This window comes from Miniopterus schreibersii, assembly GCF_964146895.1.
Source record: "Miniopterus schreibersii genome assembly, chromosome: 6".
NCBI classification, from domain to species: Eukaryota; Metazoa; Chordata; class Mammalia; order Chiroptera; family Miniopteridae; genus Miniopterus; species Miniopterus schreibersii.
In genome coordinates this window covers 15,025,657-15,047,933 of record NC_138107.1, presented here as the reverse complement: position 1 = coordinate 15,047,933, position 22,277 = coordinate 15,025,657, and the positions used below count along the sequence as shown (strand labels likewise).

General features: G+C 48.1%; 1 protein-coding gene across 1 annotated transcript in view; it reads left to right on the top strand.

Annotated features, from left to right (window-relative positions):
* Window positions 1–5,636, top strand: part of SUPT3H (SPT3 homolog, SAGA and STAGA complex component) — a gene marked incomplete at its 3' end in the record, with an annotated part of 418,020 nt that extends 412,384 nt beyond the window's left edge. Inside the window, exon 13 of the transcript XR_013999022.1 lies at window positions 2,737–5,636. The remainder of the gene's footprint in view (window positions 1–2,736) is intronic.
* Between the last annotated feature and the right edge of the window lie 16,641 nt (window positions 5,637–22,277).

The following is a 22,277-nucleotide window of genomic DNA, read 5'->3' as shown; positions in this document are numbered from 1 at the left end:
TGCAAGAAAATGAGACTTCAGTCCTACAGCCACAAGGAACTGAATTCTCCTGACTATGTGAACGAGCGGGAAACTGGTTCTCTCCTACAACCTCCAGAAAAGAAGACAGCCTGCAAACGCCTTGGTTTTAGTCCATGAGGCCCACACTAGACTTCTGACCTGCAGAACTGGAAGATAATATGTTGTTTAAGTTACTAAACCTGTGGTAATTTGTTAGCACAGTATAGAAAACTATTCCACAATTGTTCTGTGTTTTGTCCAGCTTTTATAGTTCTTCTCAGGTCAAAGATTAGTCTTTCAGAGCTTGATGTATCCATCAGAGTTCAATCACAGAGTCAGAACCACTGTGTTTTGTGGGATAAAGATTTTATTATAGATCTTACATAGTTATGGGAGGAGCTGGGAAAGCGAAGGCCTAGGAAGAAAGTTGTTGAAGAATCAGAAAAAAAGTCACTAACCCATCAACTCGAGACACAAAGCACAACCAGCTGGCAAAAGAGGCTGCGTAGGAAGGTCTGTAGAAAGCCGTGCTTCTGTGTAACTGCCCCCTCTGGGGGCTACCACCATGTGTCTGGCAGTAAATGGGAGCCACTGTCAGAAGCAGGGTCTTCAGCCAGGAAGAGTATGCGCAGTAGAGGAAGGTGAGGACAGGCACTTCTGTGTCTGTGACCACACCCAACCACGATGGATTCATAACTGCTTCACTTCCGTCTTCCAAATCTTGCACAAATTTTCTTTTGCCCAGCCATACAGGGAAGGGGATTCTGGAAAAGTAGTTTCAGTTTCACCAAGGGGACACAGTACTAACAGCCAGCCTACCCTTTGTCAGCTCGGCACCCATGCATACCTCTTTTAACTGTGTTTAAGAAGCCTCCAAAGAAAGACAATAGCAAAATGCTCCTGCCTAACATGGTGCATGCTTACCCCGTCCTCCAACAAGGACGTGAGTGTCTTCTGGTCTTCCTCACAAAACCCATTACCTCCGTCTAATCATGAGAAAAGTACCAAACAGATCTCAGCGGAGACACGTTCTACAAAGTACCCGAGCAGTGCTCCTCAAAACTGCCCAGGCCACGGAAAACAGGGAAGGCCTGAGGAACTCCCACAGCCAGAGATGCTGAGGACACGCGACATGAAGTAATGTGGTCCTCGATGTGATTCTGGAGCAGAGGAAGCACAGTGGGTAAAAGCTAAGGAAACCTGAGTCAAGTATGGACTGTAGTGAATGATAATGTCTTAAAATGGGTCATTAACTATGACAAATGTAGGCTGCTAAGGCACATTATTAACAATAGGAGAAACCGGGCGTGTGCGTATATGGGAACTTTGTAGCTTCAAATTTTCTATAAATGTAACACTAGTCTAAAATGAAAAGGTTATTTTTTTTAAAGGATATGAAGTATGATATTACCCATTTTGGTGTGATGTTTGTTCTTTCCTCGGAGTTCTACTCCCCCTTTGATATCCTGTAACTTAAATACTGAGATAACCACTGTTACCTCATATGTTAGATAACAGGGGAATGGGAGAGGGGAAAAGTTAAGAAAAAATTGTTTAATAGCTAAATAAATATATTAAAGCCATACCCGCCCCCGCTCTGCCATGGCCAGCGGTGCTTTCTGTAGCTGGCCGTGGCCAGCGTTTATAGGTTCCTCCGCTCGCCAGTCCTGCTCCCTGGCCCTCAGTGAACAGTGCGGCTGCTGGCTCCCGGCCTGAGGGCGTGAGCGGCCGGTTCTGTTTCCATGGACCAGACCGATGACGCTCAGAGGGAAGGGGGGGGCATGGGGACAGATGAACCAAAGAATTTGTATGACCCACAGACGCAGACAATAGTGTGGTGAGGGGCTGGGGCAGAGGATGGGTGCAGGGTGGAAGGGGGAAAGAGGGAAAATAAGGGGACAGCTGTAATACTTTCAACAATAAAGGTAAATAAAAAAATTTTTTAAAGGCTTTGCTCATCAACTCAGAGATTTGGCGCCTTGGACCTCCACACCTCTCCTCCTGCTTGTGACAAGCTTCGGCTTCCAGCATGGTGATTTCACAGTAGTTGGACTTAAAAGGCACCTGGCTCCCAAGAGAGATGAAACCGAAGCTGCCAGTCCCCTTAAGGCCTGGCTCAGCAGTTGCACGGCGTCGTTTCTATAGCGTAGGGTCAGGGCTGGTGACGCGGCCGTCCAGATTAAAAGGGAGGGAAGAGACTCTAGTTCCTGGTAGGAGCAGCAAAGAATTTGTGCTCATTTGTAATCCACTAGACCGGCTGTGGAAATTGGTTCATTTCCTTCAATTCCTAGAATTGGGACTGCTGCATTGAAGCTGGTCCTCATTTTAAAAACTTGACACACACCCAGATGGCCCCGTGTTCTGGTTTTACCCGTTTGCATTCTCATCAGCAGTGTTTGGAAGTCAGTTCCTCTGTGCCTTCCCCAACACTGGATAACATTACCCTTTTTTATTTAGAAAAGTTGCATGCATTTGCGTTTTTGGACACTGCCGAGGCTGACCGGCTTTCGTGTGTTTATTGGCCACGCGGAGCTGTGCTTTGTTGAATTGCCTCATCTTGTCCTTTGCCATTCTTCTCTTGGGCTATTCCTGGTGTGAGTGTTGATGTTGGTCTGGAATCTGGGTTATTAAAGTTTAATCGACCTCAGACAACCCTACTAGGTTTAAATATTATGAATTACTCTTGCCCAAAATAATCCACCCTCATTTCTATTCGTTTATCCTTTATTTCCCTAGATCGTATCACCCTATTCAGTCTTTCCTTTCCTCAGATTCACGACGTTAGACTGCAGATCGCCTCGTGTTTCAGCTGAGACGACTGACATCCTTTCTGAAGGTGGAAGAGGCCACTCACTTTGGACCCTAAAGACCAGTATTTTGGCTTCTGGTCAAAACTACACCAACAGTGCATTTAGCCCCTTCACCGCAAGGTTCGCGTCCTTGGGTCTGGCACTGAGAAATTCAGTCCATCTATAACTTTTGCCTCACGAGTAACTTGGATCATAAACTCTCCCTGCCCGGACTGGCTATGTGGCATTTGATGAACTGCATTAACTCTGGGGCCTTGGATTCCCCGGCTATTAAGTGGGAACATTGAACTGCTAAATGACTCGGAGGCACACTTTTTTCCTCTTGAAGTCCTGTTTAAGAGGGGCATTTACAGGGTACGGATTAGGAAAACAAGCCTAAGTGGAAGTCAGGCCTTTAAGAAATTTATTTCAGCCGAGAGTGTCTATTTTTGAAGGGAACCTAATCAAAGCATTTTTAAAATAGTTTTTAATTACAGGTTTGAAACTTTGTTATTTGTAATACCTTTTTAGAAGCATGAAAATAGCGTTTCTCCCTGTACCAACTTTGTGCTTTTCCATTTGGTAAACACTGATTTTATTTCTCCGTGTGCCTGGAGGAGTAAACCAGGCCAGCTCAGCGCTTCCTGTTTACCGCCTGCTCATACACAGCGTAGATGGTGACAGCCCTGCTCTCAAAATAAGCTTCCTCGGTTTAACTCCGCATTTCCTGCTTAGGCAGCCAGCCTGTCGATACTTGACCAATGACACAATCTGGCTCTCGAGGCCTTGTCCCGACCCTTCCCCCCTTCAAATGGTCAGTGATAAGGAGAGTCACTGACCGTAATAGTAGGATTTATACTTCAATGGGCATCACGCAGCACCTTCTGTTTGAGAATGTCCAAGCATCGTCAGCTCTTAATGTGCAGCATGGGCGGACACAAAGATAGTAAAGAACCTGATTTCCCCTCGAGATTCTTAGTGCTCTAAATACCTGTTTTTAAGGAAGAAAAGTGAGTTTTATATGTATTGAGTGACTAAAGTGTAAGCTTAGGGATATTTTATGTTCCCATCATAGTTTATTCTGCGTAGCATAAATCACCAGAGCCAACCATAACTCGCCATTTAGTAGAGCTTTTTCAGTTGTATCACACTTTTCAGTTGTATTACACTCATGTCAGACACACCTCCGTACAAGTCCCGCCAGGTCAATCGCTTAGAAATTCTGCCTCTTCCGTCCCCTTCTCCACTCAGCACTTAGGGAAACCTACGCTAATTGGAACCGAAGCAGCCTGCCCCGCTAAGGGCTAGACCACTCTTAGCGCCGACGAATGGGGAGAAGTTCGGGGAACAAATAACACTCCTCAGGCAGTAGGAATGCAGATGCCAAGTAAAAGCCAACTTTCCTGAATCCGCGAAACCCCAAGCTCTGCTCTCCCCTGACTTCACTTAGAGGAGTTCAGGGAAGGAAGGAGACTGCCCGCCCGCCTTGCTCTGGCCACCGTGGCCACCTCCAGCTCAGTGGAGCCGGCTCTCCCGGTTCCCTGAGGCCTCAGCTCAGCTGTCACCATTGTGGAAACAAGACCACAGACTCAAGGTGTAGAACGAGACACTACACATTGTCTGCTAAGGTGGCTGGAAGGAATGAGGAGGCGCAGACACCCTGCAGGTGGCCACTAGCGGTCATGACTGGCCTTTGTAGGTGTGTGGCTTACACACCCACAGTCAGAGACCATGGACACTTCAAGTCACAGATACTGGCAAGAGGTTAAGTTTGTGGAATATTCTACATTGTTGATGTGTGACTGAGTCATGGGTTAGCAGACATCAAGAACACCATGAAGAGAATGGAGTGGGCCCTGGCCAGTGTCGCTCAGTGGTTAGAGCACCGGCCCAGGCACCCAAGGGTCTCTGGTTCAATTCCCAGTCAGGGCACGTTCCCGGGTTGCAGGTTCAATCCTCAGCCCTGGTCAGGGCTTGTGCGGGAGGCAACCAGTGCATGTGCCTCTCCCCACCACACACACTTCCACTCTCTCTAAAAATCTGAAAAAAAATTTCCTCAGGTGAGGATTGACAAAAAAACAAGACAGAAATAAAAACCAGAAATTTGAAATAGTTCAAAGAGTATCTCCAGCAATGACAACTCCTTTGATAAAACATACTTTGAGTAAATCCCTAATCCAGCTATTTCTGTTCGGACTCAATCTGGGAATAGCTCTCCCCTCCGAGAGCCACAGCCCAGCAGTCACCCGGCAGAGCTCTGGGCGATCACCCTGCGGAGGAGGCCACTGTTCCAGGCTGGCACCTGGACTCCATCTGGGCCCTTCCCCAGTGAGGATCCAGCTTCTTCGTTCCCCCCTCGTTGTCTGCAGAAGACCAGAAACACTGTGTTCAGTTACTGCGATGGTTAGGTATCCGAGGCAGGCAGGCTGCCAGTGTCCAGCGAGGGCAGACAGGGTAAACAGGACGCCCAGATAGTGCTGGCTCAGCTGGGCTCCCGGCCACCTGGTTCTGTGCTGAACTCACTGCACCAGCAGCCCAGGGAGACGGGACAGGCACCTCGAAGACTACATTCAGACGTTAAAACACACACCCACAAAACAGCCATCCCAGACCTCTAATCTTACTTTACGACCAAGCTATAATTACATTACAGCAATTACTTGAATATTACATTTTTATTACTGTTATGTCATTATGTCTACTAGGAAAAAATATGCCTACTCTAACCAATAAAATTCTTAATGACTCATTTAAGCTGTGTCTACACGAAACCCCTGACTTAAACATTTCGGTCAAAATAATTTTTAGGGCCTGGGGGGAGAAGAGGGTTAATCTCCATCTCTGTGATTGCCCAAAAAGCAAAAAAAAAAAAAAATTCCATTTGTAGATGTACCTCTGGCGATGAAAACGTTCCAGCCAAGGTAATTAGAAAGTTATGGTTATATTTAAGAGCCATCAATTCTTTATCACCTATTGGTCAGTTCCAACAACTAAGAAAAAGTGGAGCTGGGAACTCAGGAGACATCTGTGTCTCCAGCCTCCAAACGCACGGAGGCCCATTTTCTATGCTTCCAAATGCTGAGTGGGCCTGGCCGTGGAAGGATTCTTTACAGGCCAATTAGGCCGGTGTTTTAGCCCTGACTCTGGCAGCCTGTGGTTTATTTGGAACTCGCTAAGGACACTCCCCAAATAAAGTTACTAATGTGTGGTACTTATGTTTTTAAATCATTATAATTAAGTTTTACTTCATTACCCCTCTTTAGGTAGCGTCTCATTCTCTCTGGGCCTTATCTTACCTGCCTGAAAAAGTGCAGGCTGTCGGACTCCGTCCGTTTTCTCAGCAGGGAGACGTCTGACCCCCGACCACTTCCCAGCTGCACCCAGACGGTGACCCTTTCCCAACCGCCACAGCCCAGACAAGCCCAGATGCCGCCTGTGTCACAGATAATTCCGTGCTTAGACTTCAGGCTGTTGAGTTGGGGGGATTTACCATACGAGCTGACTGAATCAAAATGTCCAGATTTGACCACTTTGAGATTTTTACACACATATTTTAGCCCCCAATATTCTATGCATGGAACAAACACTTTCCTACAAGAAAATGAAATGGCAAACAGGTTTCGCTTCCCTAAGGTGAAACATGCCCAACATTTGTTTTTGCTGTTTTTTTCTTTTTTTTTGTTCATCAGTTTATTATACTCTTTAGATTCCACATATAAGTGAGAGCATGTGACATTTGTCTTTCTCTGCCTGGCTTATTTCACTTAGCATAATATTCTCCAGGTCCCTCCATGCTGTCCCAAAGGATACGAGATCCTTCTTTATTTTAAAGGATCCTTTTGGCCGATACACGTCCTCCAAGTTACTGTGTAAAACTCAGCCCCTGGTTCCGAAGTTGCATCTGCTGGACGTGCACCCTGGTAGACGTTCACGACGGCCTGCAAATGTGAAAAGTATTGCCGGGCCTATTTTTAACATTGTGTTGGCAAGGCTATTGCTGCGGGGAAAATATTCCTATAGGATCTTAATGAGAAAACTGAATGATTCTTTGAAATGCAGTTGTGACTCCCTGACCCATGAAGTGGTGACGTCACTGGTGCTGAGAGGCAAGAAGCAGCCGACTCGCCCGTTGCCAGCAGGCCCCAGGTAGACACCAGACGGGAAACGGCACCTTGAGCAGTCTGTGCGGACCTGCGCCTACCCCACAGCTCCCAGGGCCACGTGTCCCGCACAGGACACGTCTTACACGTGGGGCCTGTCATCTGTGAGCCTGTGTCATGGAAGGGCCTGCTGTTTGCACGTGTTTTTGTAGAACCTGCTCTCCCACTGGCCTTTTTCCTATTCATCACCCACGTGTGCCTTACAGAAAATAACCACCTTGTTCCAGCTGTTAGAGAAAGACGGGTGTTTCCTCCCCCCTCACCCGAGTCCCCTCGGTCACTTAACAGCAAGGGGCAAGATGTCTGCAGGACGGGAGAATGGAGGTCTGAAGGAGGCCTTTCCTCGTGACCTCACACGCACACCCCCAGTCTCCCGCAGACCTCCTGCCACCCACTTTGAACCCTATTTGCCCTGTTCTCTGTGGGCACAGGCCCTGTTGGAACGAGGTATCAGGCTGTTCAGTTCTAGTGACTTGTAAGGCTGTGCCCTGCACAGAGGCCCCGGCCAGGGGACACACGTGGGGACTTTCTTCCAGCTGGGGCTGCCTGGCCAAGCCTTGTGTCCTGCTCCGGAGCTGTGTCAGCCGAGAGCAAGGTGCACACAGAGGGAGCGCTGTTTCTCATGTCTCCACCTAGAGGAGGTACCTTTTTGAAATTCTTCTGCCCTGAGAGGACACGTTTTTCAGGTTTGTACAGTCGCTGTGCATGCTCACAGGAGCCCTGGGCTGGGCCCCAGAGGAGTCAGGACACCGCACACTGACCGGGTAGAGCTGTGTAGCTCACATGTTGGCTGAGCCTGCGTGAGCATAAATGGTGTTGTTGCTACTATGGAAAAAGTGCCAGAGGATAAGTTATTTCACCCTGGACAGCGAGTATGGAGCCTTTCAAAGTTCTAGGATCAGCAGTTGCTTCAGGAGGAATCATTCAATTCAGCCCAAAGCCTGCAGAAACGGTATCTGCAGAGAGAACTGTGTTCCATTTAAATTAGGGGCCGGTTTGGTTCTGTTCTGGTGGAAATGAAAATGAGCAGTGGCCTGTTCTCTTTGAATCTGTCATAAAAGAACAAGATCACTGACGTTTAGAGCAGAAGGAAGCCTTAGACCTAGTAAGATCCAGTCTGCACTTTCCAAGATGGCCCTGGAGACCCGAGGCACTGGCCCTCGCTGCCCCCGAAGGTGCTATCTTCTCGGCCACAGGAGCCTGCTTCTCCCTCTACATGCACTCCTTCCCCCACCCCCGTGCTCTGGGTATTCGTGGGAGAGGATTACGATTTTCGGGCATTGACGCCCTGGTGCTCCAGTTCCTTCTACAAGTCTTGGGAAAGGCCTTGCTGCCATTAATGACACAGTGAGGTGATGGCTCAGATCCTCTCCACTGGCCATCCACGATCGCCGCAGGCTCCAAAGGAACTCAGAGCCATCAACCGACAGTCATGCCCAGTCCCTGCCCCTGCCCCAGCCCCAGCCCAGCCTGCGTGACGGCCATTCTCGCAGGTGCTGAAGGACTCTGCACGGCTGCCCTGGCTTCCAGGGTGTCCTTTCCAGTCCGCTGAGATGCTATAAGGACCCACCCTTTCAAACCCGCCTCCCACTTCCTCCAGGAGCCTCTTGTTTCCTACCCCATCACCCTCTGATGGAGACCCAGCTTCAGCCTGGTGAAGAGGCCCCTGGAGCCAGCTCCTGCCGTTGCCTCCGCAGAGACTCCCGCTGGCTCCACTCAGCAGCTCAGACTTGCACAGATACCCACCCCCCCAGAGCCCTGTTTACCACACCCCCTTGGACGGTGACTTGGACTAGTGCCCATCCAACACGGGGACAGCCCTATGCTCTCCATAGTTATGTGAGCTCCAGCACCACGCATGGGTCCTTCTTCCCGGGCGTCAGCCCCCGCTGAAGTCCCTGACGCCTCACGGCAGAGGCTACTCAGCAGATGACACATGGCATTTGAACCCATTCTTGGAAACTTCTTTGTCTTTACAAGAAGGATGTGAATGTGGTAAACCTATAAATCAAGAACAGGGATTCTGACTTCGAATTATTGACAATGTTGCATATTAGTTTAACAGATTCCACATAATTCATTTGTTAACGATAATATTTTTATAAACCTCCAATAAACATTGGCCTCCCTTTCAGAGCCTGCCTCTCACACACTAACCTTACATGATTCTTGTAATGTCACCTAAGACCCGAACGATACACCATTCGATGTGCTGTTCCATCCCCCTGCCCAAAACTGTGTCTGGGGGCCCTTGGGGCTGGCCTCCAGACTGCTCCTCTCTGTGACCAAAGCCAGTGCCCCTGCCATTGTCTGAGATGTTGACCTCCACCTCGACGATCGGTCCTGACTGATTTTTAGCAGTTCCCCACAAGCTCGGTATCAGTGAGCTCTTGCCACATAAACGCTCCAAAACTCAGTAGCTTTAACCAATAAGCACTCACTGTCGCTAATGAGTTCAGAGGTCTTCTAGCCCCAGCCTGCTTACCAGTGTGTCGTCTGTGGTCACTGGGGGTTGGTAGGCAGCTCCGCTATTGTTGGCTGGACAGTTGGGGGTCAGGTGACTGTGTCTGGTTTAGAATGGCCATGGCTGAAACAACCGGGATCCTCTCCGTGAGGTCTCACCTCCACCCGAGGTTGATCAGAGAGGTGCCCAGGTTCCACGAGCAAGAGGAAGCCCACCAGGTCTGCAGAACCCTGGGCTCAGCCTGGTACAGTGTCATTTCTGCCGCATGCTATTGGCCAAAACAAACCAGAAGGCCCGCCCTGATTCAAGGGACACGAGCACGAGCTCTACCCTTCATGAGAGGAACTGCACAGTGTCACTGCGAAGGCTATGGACAGGGGAGAGTGACAACGTGACTATTTTGCAATCAATCTACCCAGGTTCTGTGAATAGCTTTTATTCACTCTATACCTAAGTGACTAAATGTCTTTATAATTTTAAAGCTCCTTGCCTTGCATTATTTTACATAGCATGCTGGCTGAGGAAACTAGAGGCTCTGAGAGGTTAGGTTGCTTGCCGAGATCTGGCGAGTGTTGCCCGGGGCTGGAAGCCTGGTCCTCTGGCAGGAGGTCAGAGTCATTTCCCATACTCCTCTCAGAGGGTCCCCTTTGGCCGAATGGCATGCATTTAAAAATAGTTTCCTCCAAAGAAGAGAGCAGTTTGTGGCCATGGGATGGGGGTAGAGGTGGGACTTATGGATCGGAACGGAGCCTGACCCCGTGCTTTGGTCTCTGTGGGACAACGCTGGAACCCCCTGAGCCAAATAATCCCAGCAAGAGGCTGTATTCCACACACCCTCAACTTCACTCCAGAATAAGTGGTTTCATGGCCTTGCTCTCTCTAATTTTCTTACCTCTGTTAAATCTGGGTCTCCCCGCTGGCCCTGCCTTAGGAGTGTTGTGTTTCCTCCATCCCACTTCAACCTCTGGTCACATATCCCACCTCAGACCTGAATCTGTTTCCTCCTCTGATGTCTTCTTCGCATTTCAGGGCTGCTGGTTTTTTTTCCCAGGACTGTAGCCCTCACCCAGGTTTTATGGGACCAGCTGGTGACCTCACACACTCCTGGACTGTGCTGCAAACTCTTTAAATGCAACCACTGGCCCCGGAGTTTTATTAAGAAACCTGACCTGGAGCTCCTGGTTCTGTGGCAACCTGGTGGCAGCTCCGTACCTGCTAAAGTGTTGCTTCCCCCGGCCCCACAGGAGGATTGTAAAAGGTTAGGGCCTCCGAGCGTTTGGACAGAGGCTGCTCACAGGCTCCCGGGCCCAGAGCGGACTGCCGCCCCCAAGCCAGCCTCCTCCTTCCTTCTCCCTGGCACACGTCTGCTCTCCTGCCGGCTCCTGCACTGAGGGCTCTAAACTATGACAGCAGGGGCACAGAGGGCGGCCAGGTCTGGAGTGAAGAGCAGGGTGGCGGGGTGCTCAGAGCTGCCCTGGACACTGCCCTCCGCCTCACACAGGCCCTGCCCGCCTGCCCAGCTCCGCTCTGGAGACTTGGGGTGGCCGCGCACAGGCCGAGGCCCCCTCAGAAATCCCCCCTGTGCACTTCTTTTGCAAAAAGCAGATTCTGTTCAAGGGAGCAGAATTTGATCTTTCAGGAGTGTCTTTGGGAATTACTACGTCTTCTGCTTTTAACAGCTAAATAAGTGGTGTCCCCTTATAAAAGGAAAACTGAATCTTCGAGATTTGCTCAAGAATGGTAAGTCCTGGCAAGTCTGGAAGGAAGAAGTCTTAGCTCCTCGCTCGCTGCTCCCAGATTTCCTGATAGCTCAGTCACGGTGTGGCCGCCGCCACGGCCAGGGAGTGAGAACGGCTTGTTTATTTGGAATTTCCTTGGGGGGTTATAAAAAACAAACAAACAAAAACACACCAAAAGCTTGACACTCCATAAATAAACCATTCACAGGAGTCGCAGCTGCGCTCTGAGCCCCTTCTGTTTGATGCTGTTCTCCAATTATTGAGAGTGCCGCGGATTGTGCGAAATCTGCTAACGCAGCACGGAGCCCCGTGCCAAACACCTTCTCAGGTTTTTTCCCCTCTGCATTTTGCTAATCCCTGGATGAAACATAATCGCAGAGAAATGTTCAAGGTTGGACACAACAGGGAGGAACTCAGCGCTGGCTCCCACCCAGTGGAAATAACACGCCATTGGACCCGACGAGGCAGAACTAAGGATGTTAAACAAATACACCCTCCCGGCCCTCCTAGCAACGCGCGCTGCCCGCGGACGCCCAGGCCTGCCCAGCGGCCCCCTCCCGCCGAGGCTTCATCACCTGAGAGATGCTTTATAAGAGAGAAACAGGCGGGAAGTCAGCGAGCAAAGATTCCAATCAGGAGAAGAATGGCAAGAGAATTAAGCCTTTTATTCCCCTCCAGGGTGAAATAAAAGTAACAAAAGCATTTATATATAATAAATTTATAATTATATGTAAGACTTAAACTCCGGCAACTTGCAGTCATAACTCTTCTTCCACTTTCTTTCCAACCCGAGGAAAACGCTTCTCCCTGCTGTGGTTTCAGGTTAAGATTCCGGAATTAGAAGTTTCCAGGTTTCCACGGACTCCCTTCAGCCGTGTTCTGCTGGTGGGATGGGAGAAAACTCAGAGAACGGCGCAGAATTCTCTGCAGAGAAAAGAGAAGAAGCTTCTAACGGTACTTAGGATATTACACATAACGCTATCAAGAATATACATGTACATATATATTTATCCAGATCTCATTTAATCTTTACAACAGTCCTATGAGATTGATACTGTGATTGTTTTACAGATGAAAATCCTGGGTGCAGAGGGGTTGAAGGGCACCCGGATCAAACCGTGGAGTGAATCCGGGACCCCATGTGGTTCTAGACAGAAAAGGGGTCTCAGAGCGGTTTGGGCGCCAAAGCTGGAGGTTAACAACAATAACAACAGCGACCCTCTCTGCTTTAGCTTTAGATGGCTACACGGCAAATAAGTAACAGAACCTGGTTCTAGACCTTTTCCTGGGGGGCTTAGGAAGTGCCCGGAGGTGACCTTTCATCTCTGGCCAGTCATAGTCAAGAAAACTGAAGCCTTGCGATGGAGCTTTGCCTGAGGACGTGTCACAGATCTGCGCTGAACCCACACTCGGAGCAGCCTCCCCACCCCTGTTGAACCAGCTCGGAAAGTCCGATGTGATGGAACCAGGAGGCGCATCAGCGTTTTCACGGGGTCCTGGGAGGGAGAAGGGAGGGGAAGGTAAGTGGCGGCCTTTTCTGCTGCACCTCCCATGTGGCCTGTGGTTGACTCGCTCTGGGCTTCTTACCTTTCCCTTGACACCGTGGGTTGCTCCCCGGCCCCGGAGCGGCGAAGCCAGACAGGGCCGCAGGCCCAGCTCTGCTCCTGTGGCTGTTACCAGCGTCTCCAAATGTGGCGATCGCTCCATCTTCCCGCAGATCACCTAAGACCCTCTGAAACAACCCGTTTTCTTTATTCCTTGAGCCCTGCAGGTGCCAAGCTCTGTGCCACACAGCAGCGCAGGGAGGGGCAGCTTCTTAGGGCCTCCGCAGTCGAGGAAAGTGAGGCTCCGCCCAGTGTCTTACTGTGAACTGTGTGAATCTCTCACCCCACGACCTGACCTTCCCTGAACGTAGAGGCAATAAGAACCCACCAACTCCTCCCGGCCTCCGAGTCCTGGTCCTGGTCCTGGTCCTGGTCCTGGTCCTGGTCCTGGTCCTGGTCCTGGTCCTGGTCCTGGTCCTGGTCCTGGTCAGCTGCCTACTCTTGGGCATGTCACCTGACCTCCTCGAGCTTCAGTTTCCTGATCCATAAAGGAGGTGATAATTTCTACCTGGCGGGATCTGAGGTGGTGCCAGCAATGCCGCCAGCACAGAGCGCGCAGCTGGTGAATGGGCTCCATTGTTAAGCCTCCAGGTTTCAGCACCGTATCTCTTACTCTCTTGTTTATGCTGAAGATTTTTTTCCTACCACAGTAAGTGGTCACCAAAAGCCAAATGTTCCATCTACTCCCTGTTTTTTTGTTTTTCATCCGATGATTTCCTCCAGAGAAGTATTTTGCCTGTCTCCCGGATGAGTTTGTTTCTGGCCCAACTTTGAGAGCCTTTGGCAGAGAGAAGCACACTTCTACTAAACCGCCCCCAGGAAAGAGATCGGAGCGTCTCAGACACCTTCTATCTAGAGAGCCCTTTACGGACACAAAGTCCTCTCTGCTTCCTCTCTCCTGCCTGAGATCATCCTAAAGCCGGCCTGAGGAGTGGTCAGAGCCGGGACTGGCAGCCCATTTTACAGATGGGGAAACTGAGGTTCATAGAGATTGGGTGGCTTGCCTGGGGCACCCAGCAGTAAGTGACGCAGATCTCTACAGCAGGCCTCCAGCTCCACATAATTGCTCCTAACACCACAAAGTATCTCTTCTGGGAGAAATCTTTTTCCTCGTTGCACATTAAAGGCAGGGAAGGGCTTTTAGTGTGGCCTAGGGTGTGGGAATGGGGTGTCAGGGTGGCCCAGGCCTGCCCTGCGTCCTGCATTTGCTGGAGGGCTCTTGCTATAGCTCCCTTTTCCAGGAACAGTTAAGGCCTCTGCTTCAGTTCTCAGCAGTGGAATTAGTCCAATTCTGGAGTCATTGCAAGTCTAGGATCTCCTCCACGAGTCCAGCCTCACTCAAGCCTCCATTTGTTTCTACGTGTGAAGACTTGGGTAAGGAATTATCCTGTTTGAGCCCCAGTCTCCTCACCTATTAATTGGAGATAATAATGCCTAGTTCTCACTGCTGGGATGATGAATTCTCATACATCTGCATTTCCACATTGTGGGCGTCGTAGGCAGGTGCGTTACATGCCAGGAATTATTCTAGGTCCTGGGGCTAAAGACAGAAGGGGAGCTCACCTGCTTCTGGAGCTTACCTGCCGAAGGGGGAAAGTCAATAAACAATATCGTAATGGACAAGATAAGTTCCTTAGAGGAACGACTGCTGTGGGGATATATGATTGGACATATACGTGAATATAAAAAATTATTCAAACCAAAAGACATAATCTTAATTGGATATAGAGTTGATAATACCGCCACACAGAGAAAAGAATTACTTCAGGTCATTTTTAAACCACAGTATTTTTGTTTTACATCGATAGTAAGATAAAGTCCCTGGAGAAAAAGAACAAAAAAGAAACCTTATATTTCATTCCGTGGCCTTATTATAATTTTTAATTCATATGGGAAAATTTCTTTGAGTTTATAATTCTTTTTTCTCTTCTTGCTCTGTCCACTGAAAAGTCTTAGAAGCTGACAACCCAGGAGCAATAAACTCCTAGTTTCGAGGTCTCTGAATGTTTTTTTCTATCAAAAGGAACCAAAATTTTATGAAGAAATGGTTGATTTCAGCTCTAGGGCAAGAGATATACAGGATGAGCCTTGGATATCTTGTACAAGAAAGCAAAGAAACTATCGACGACTAATTTTTTTTTTAATTTTTAAATTTTATTTTTGTTTAAAATAATCGACGACTAATTTTAACAAGTCCACGCAATAGAACATAAAACATAGGGACTACTTAAGGGGCTCCTGTTGGCCTAAGGACAATTTTAATGTCAAAAAGACCAAAACATATCCATAAGCTCAAAACAATCCTAAAATGAAAATCCACATGTCATCTTTTTACAGGTTACTGAGCCACCATGGCATCATTTGAAAATTGACTTTAAAAATTGGGAGGAGAGGTGTCTGTTCAGGTCCCCTGCCCACTTTTTTATTGGGTTGTTTGTTTGGTGTTGAGTTTTATGAGTTCTTTATATACTTTGGAAACAAAACTTTTGTCAGAGCTACTGTTTGCAAATATCATCTCCCATCTGGTTGGCTGCCTGTTTGTTTTGTAGTCAGTTTCTTTCACTGTGCAGAAGCTTTTTAGTTTGATATAGTCCCATTCATTTATTTTTGTCTTTACCTCCCTTGCCTTTGAGGTCAAGTTCATAAAATGTTCTCTATGGTGACGGGAGAAGATATGACTTTGGGTGGTGTAGAGTAATATACAGACCTTGTAACACAGAAACCCACAGCTGAAACCTATATGTTTATATTAACCATGGGCACCCCAATAAATTTAATAAAGTGTTATAAAAAAATTGGGAGGAATTCAACATTTATTCCATCTTTGCTCTACGAACTGCATCTTTGAATAACCAAATTGCTGATAGGGGAAAGTTTTTCTTTGTGGAAGAATTTCAGATGATAAATGCGAGAAAGACTTACAAAGCAGTGTGAAAATCACCATTTTGCAACTCCAGCAACAACCACTGAGAGTTGCCAAAGTCATTGGGCAAAAGGCTGATGGGAGCTTTATGATGGAAGGGTCAGGGTAGCACCACCTGAACCCCCCAATTAATCTCAACATCACTAAAGGGGGATGGCTAAACGTTGTGTGTTTTATGATGTGAGGAACTCCTGTAAAATATCGCCAAACTTGAATCTGATCCTACTGAGTCTATGGCTCTAACAATAGGAAATCCAGGGGACAGAGGAAGAAATCAACAAATCCACGAGACAGCAACTGGCCAAGTTAAAAATTTGGGGGGCATCCTGCAGGTCAAATAATCTGATTTCTCCACCAAATCAATGGCATTAAAATGGTGAGGGGTAGAGGAAACAACCTAAGTGTCCACCCGTGGATGAATGGATAAATAAACTGTGGCACATATATGTATTTATATATACATTTATATATAAAAAATATTCTATTATATATATGCATCTGTGTACATATAAAGGACTATTATTTAGCCATTAAAAATAATGAAATCCTGCCATTTGTGACAACATGGCTCACCTCCAAGGCATTATGCTAAGTGAAGTAAGTCAGACAAGGAAAGACAGATACTCTTTTATGTGGCAATAAATAAATAAATCCAAGCTCGTAGACACAGAGAAGAGGTTGGCGGTTGCCAGAAGTAGGAAGAGAGGTAGGAGAAATGGGTGAACTGTTTGTATTTTGTGTTTTAAACAAATTGAATTACAAAGAGAGGCAAATAAAAGGAGGCGACAAGAACAGCGGACTGTGGGACAACTTCAAAAGGTGTAACATAAGCCTTGGAACCCAGGAAGGAAAATAAAGAGAGAAGAGAGCAGGAAAACGTGTCAACGAGTAATGGCCAGAACCTTTAAAAAAATCAGTGACAACACAAAACTACAAATCCAGGCAGCTCAACGAATACAATTTGGAATAAATAGGAAAAATCTATACCTAGGTATGTCATATGTGTATTATTAGGGCTCTCCAGAGAAACAAAATAAATGGGATATATAGAGATATAAAGAGGAATTGGCTCACATTACTAAGGGTGAAGTCCCACTCATAATTATAAATTAAATTAAATTAAAAGGTGGGTGCTGGGTAGGGAAGGTTTATAGAATAAAGGGGACTTGGGAGCCATAACGACCAAATGCAATGTGTAGATCTTGCTTGGGTTTGCAGGAACCAACTGTAACAAATCAGGAAAATAAAATCAGGAAGCTTTGAATGCGAGCTAGCTATTATGGGTATTAAAGAATTAATTTTAAGCTATAATGATGTCTTGGAGATATACTTTAATAGTTAGAGAATTATTTATGGTGAAATTGAATGATGCCCTTGTGTGATGAGCCGAATAATGGCCCCCAAAGATGCCTCCATTGTCACCCTGGAGCCTGTGATACGCTACTTTACATGGCAGAGGGGCCTTTGCCGCTGTGATCCAGGTCGGGGGGAGGGTGGGCCCAATCTAATCACGTCAGTGATGGAGGAAGGAGGCCAGGACCCAAGGAACGTGGGCAGCTCCTAAGAGCTGGGAAAGGCGAGGAAACACATATTCCCCCAGAGCCTGTAGAGAGGAACCCGGCCCTGCCAACACCTATGAAATAATTTATACTCTTTGAAGCCACTAAGGTTTTGGTAGTTCGTTACAGTAGTTATAGAAAACGAATACATATGGGATCTGTTTTAAAATTCGTTAGGGAAAAAAGCGGTGGGGAATAGATGAAAGATGTGGACGCTGGGAGATGGGCGCTTCGAGGTTCATTGCACTGTTCTGTCCACACTTAGGTTTGGAAAGTTCTCTAATGAAGGGGTTTTAAATAGCAGGTGGGGGTGAGCGTGGGCAAGGGGAGAAGGAGAGGCTTTGAAGGACAGGCTGGGAGGGCGTTTTGTGCTACAGCCTGAGACTGAAGGCGCAGACCAGAGACCACCGAGAGTGACACATTGAGTGGCTTAGAAGAGTGGCTCCCGGTCCCCAGCATGATGCCAAATGCTCTCCACGTGGACTAAGCCAGAAGTAAAGGACTCTCTCTAGAAAAAAAAAATTATCATTCTTTACTGTACGTGTTTGAGCATCTCCTGTGGCATCGATCACTAGCCATGGCCTCGTGCTCCACAGGCAAGGCCTCTACAAAACAAACAGCAAAGAAAACGGCAGGTGGGAGAATTCAAGGCTTATTCATTGAAATCACACACTCTTTTGGTGGTGGAAGTAATTGTAGGGCCTGACTTGTGTCTGAGAGTGAGAATAACTTGTGTCCGTTCCCCACCGGCTCCTCCGCCCCCCATGACAAGTATTTGTGTGGCCAGCAGCCTCCTTGGCGCACATTCCAGCCAAATGAGCTCCCTGGACCCTTCACACTTCCTCAGGTGGGAAAAAGTAAACATCCTCTCAACTGCCTCAAGGAAAGGGGGTTTGGTATGAGGACTCAGGCAGTAAACAGGGCCCATCTAACAAGGACGGCAGCTGGACCCTGGCTGGTGACAGGACCCACGGAACTGCTCTCTGCCAGTCCTGGCCACCAGCGTGGTGCGAGAACATCTTGAACCATTTGTTCTCTTTGGACCTGACCCTGTTTAGTCAATGGCATCCGTTGTCTCAGGGAGCATTGGGGCTAGTCATCTAAAGGAAGGGAAACAGAAACCAACGATGCCCATTTTTGAAAAAGAGACTTCTGACATTAACAGCAAAAACCTTAGTCTTGAAAGACAGGGCTTTGGATTGGAAAAAGCCAAGCTACTATGGGAGCAAAGGAGCCTGTCGAGTTCTAAAAACCAGATGATGGAAACACAGAAGGCAAAATCCTGAAGAGCTCGTATGCCGTAAGCCGTACATTGATGGCCTAGAAGAATTAGGAAGGAGACCACCGGATCCCAGAAATCAACTGCTCCACAAGCTGGGAAATGGATGGGACAAACAAAGGGAACATGACAAAGGGAGGCTGGCAGGGTCCAACATGGGAAGACAGAAGGAGTCTCATAGAGACTGCCAAGCCAGCACCCGCAGGCTCCTGGGCCCCATTCATCGCCCAGCTCCCAAGCAGAGTAGGAAGTCTTGTTGTTGAGTCAACAATAATCTCCCATGGGTGGCAGCCTGCACATGGTCTGGTGACTGTTCTGATACCCAAGACACTGCTCAGTCCCATTCTAATTGCATCTATGACAGTGGCACAGGACACACATAAGCTCCCCACACAGAAATAATGCACAAAAGGGGGTCTAGTGTGGAAGTGAAGCCCTCCCACCCCTGCACCTTCCTTTGCATGGGCCTGAATAGCCTAGGACCTTTCCCTAAGTAAGGACAGTGGTGAAACTTGCTCTCTTAGACTTAGAACAAAAACAGCCACTCTAGACCCAGAGGCACCAGTCTACCAACTGGACTCACTGCATCTCAAGTCTTCAGTCAATCCGATTGGCTCCGCTTGGGTGAAGAGTCTACTCCTGTGCCTCTCACCTGTGGCAACATGGCCTGCAGCCTCCTCCCTAGAAGATATGAGGGCAGGTGCTCTGATTCCTTCCCACTCCAAAACCTGTCCTTCTCCAAGTCCCTCCGTCCCTGTTGTTGAGGTCATCGGTGTCACTAATGACAAATCCAGTGTCACTTCATTCTCCTTTCTTTCTTGGCCTCTCAATAGCTTGTGGCACAGTTGACCAGTCCCTTCTTTTGGATACTCTTGTCTCTCGACATCAGTGACACCATTATTGTCTGGTCCCCCCCACAACCTCAGTTGCTATTCCTTCTTAATCTTTGATGGCTTTTCCTCCTGTGATCACACATTTAATGTTGAGATGCTCAAGAGTGGTCCTAGGTCTTTTCTACCCACAGCCTTTCCTAGAAGAACACACCCAGTCCTATGGCTTTGAACACCATCTCTTTGCCAGGGACTCCCATGTTTATACCCATAGCCTTCACTTCTCCAGTGAGCACCGAATCGATATACCCAGCTGCTTACACGACACCTTCATTTGGATACCTAATTCAAAATCCACATGGCCAAAAGAACTCTTTTCCAAGCCTTATCAAATTTCTGCCAGAAAACGTGTTTTGATATTTTTACAACATATGTATACAGGGTGGGGTAAAGGTAGGTTTACAATTGTTAGTATGGAAAATGCAATAATAAATAATAATACAAGAATAGACACTGTTTCGCCTACTCACAACTATAAACCTCCCTGTGCCCCACCCTGTATATCTATAAACAGTACATAGAATAATTTTGCATGTCTTTAAACTTGATATAAGCAGCATTATACTGTACAAGTCCTGCAACTTGCTATTAGGTTCTTGAGATTTAACCATGATGATAAACGGAGGGCCTATTCATTCATTTATTTATCTTTTCATTGATGGACATTTAAGCTCTTTCTATTTTTTTATTTTTTTTAACTGTTTCCAATAATGTTGCAATAAACATTTGGGGACATAATTTTTTCATTCCCCAGTGGAAGGTCTCTTTTTTTCCCGATGAGCTGCTGTCTCCGTCGATGCTGTAAGGTCTCCTAGACACGTGGCCCAGGGGCTCTCCAGGGCCGTCGCCGGAGAGGAGGAGCTGGGCTGCGGGACACACAGGGCTTCAGCTTTACTAGTTGGTGCCAATTTGCTCTCCAAAAGTGGTTGTACCAATTTACACTCCCACCCGGTTCAGTAATCTTTCCATTATGCCAAGCTGCTGCCTTATTCTGCTTTCAATTCCTTATAATTTATGAAAGGAAAATATAAAAGAGGTGCTATTACCTTATTAAAAAATCCAGCTTCCTTTCCTTGCAGAAAGGAGAGGAGGAAAGAAGGGCAATTGCATATTGGATTAGGGCCTGGCGCGCATTCATCAACTTTATAGTAGCGCCGGCTCGGAATTCAGGTCTCCTGGGGGGGGGGGGGGCGCGGGGCCACTGGAAACAAGAGCCACTTTCACCACGGCCTTCTCCAGGAACGCAGATATAATTTACTCTAAGGTACAAAAACGTTTGCACTTACAGCCTCCCTGGTTCCAATCAGGACATGAAGGGAAAGTGCCAAGACACCAGAGAATAAGCCAGTTCTCATAAACTCTCCAGCCAAGCTCTGCAAACTTTGGAAGGTAGAATCCAGACTGGTAATGAACTTGGGCACTCAGACCAGGTCAGCTCTGAGCTCTTTTGACTGGCAGGCGGCCCCCCTCCCCTGCTGGGGAGGGACCGCGCATCCCCCCCTCACTGTGCCACACTGCCACCCGGCCCCACCTCCCAGGTCCCTGCTGTGCTGCCCCTGCCAGGCACCCGCTTTCCCTGGGGTTTGATCTGAGAGAAATGCCCTGCCCCCACAGGCATGTGGGGTTCCTGGGTCTCCTAGTCTCTGGGTCTTTCTCCTCCCCGGGCCAAACACATCTCTCCCCAGCCTCAGCCTCGTGGCACGGGGCCCATCACTGTGTCTCGGTACTTAGCACTCAGCCGGCCGGCCTCCATCTGGATTTGTGAGTGGATCTATTGTCCCCAAAGCCTGTGATCCCCTGAAAGCAGAGATGATGTCTTCCTCAGCCTGGTTCTTTCACCCGCTGGTTTGCTCCAGGAGGAAAAAGAGAGACAGACAAAACCACCAAACAACAGTTCATCACGCTCTCTGCAAGCTCCCTTTGCCCCTTCCCATCACAAGCGGTGGCTCTCATCACTCCATATGATGGTTATTTGCTAAGTTTTTGTAGCAAATAGAAAAGGTAGTCAAGTTTTCCTACTAACCCCGTGCGTCCCCCGAGAGCAAGGGCCATGCTGTGGGCAAGCGTTCAGCGGGGACTGAGAGGCACCTAGTAGGTGTGCGTTGAACTGGGAGGCATCGAAATTTCATTTTCAGTTTGAGATTCGACCCAGTTCCTCCTGTCTGATTCGCTGCAGGTATCTCTTTATTGTTGCAAAGAGAATGGAAGAATGAGCTCGTTAGAGTTGGGGGTAGAGGGAAAGAGAGAGCCCTTCGGATGCCCAGAGTGGAGACTGAAGATGAGAGAATGCCTGAGGGGAGGAAGAGAGAGCCCCGTTTTAATTGGAAAGCTTTTTTAAATTTTCCTTTTCTTCTTGTTTTTAAGTTCCAGTCTTGGATCCTAGAAATTACAGGCTCCTTCAGCATCGCCTCAGTGGTTGGAAAAAATGCTCATTTCACTTTTAAAACAAACAATGGAAAGTTCCTTTTAAAAGAAAAATCTTATTAGCCCAAGTCCAAAGAAATCTGCAAGAACTGCCCACAGATCTGCAGGGATGTCCCACAGGGCATAGGTGGCCCCCAGGGGGCAGCCCCAAGGGAGGGTCTCTCTGACCCCCCCAGGGCTCCCCTCCTCAGGAGAAGTACCCTGTCCCTCCCTGCAGGCCAGGCTCACAGAAGACCTCACAGTGAACAAACAGAAGGAAGCCGCCCAGACATGAAAGGGAGAAGACGATCCTTTACCCAAATAAACAGCCAGAGGACTCTGCAGAGGGAAGCGAATCCCATCAGACAAAGCCACAAATTAGGATCACAAGAGCTTGGCCTGGGAGTTGGGCTCTGTCTTTAAAACATCTTCCAGGAAGCTGGCCCTGGGGCAGTCCCGTCATCCCC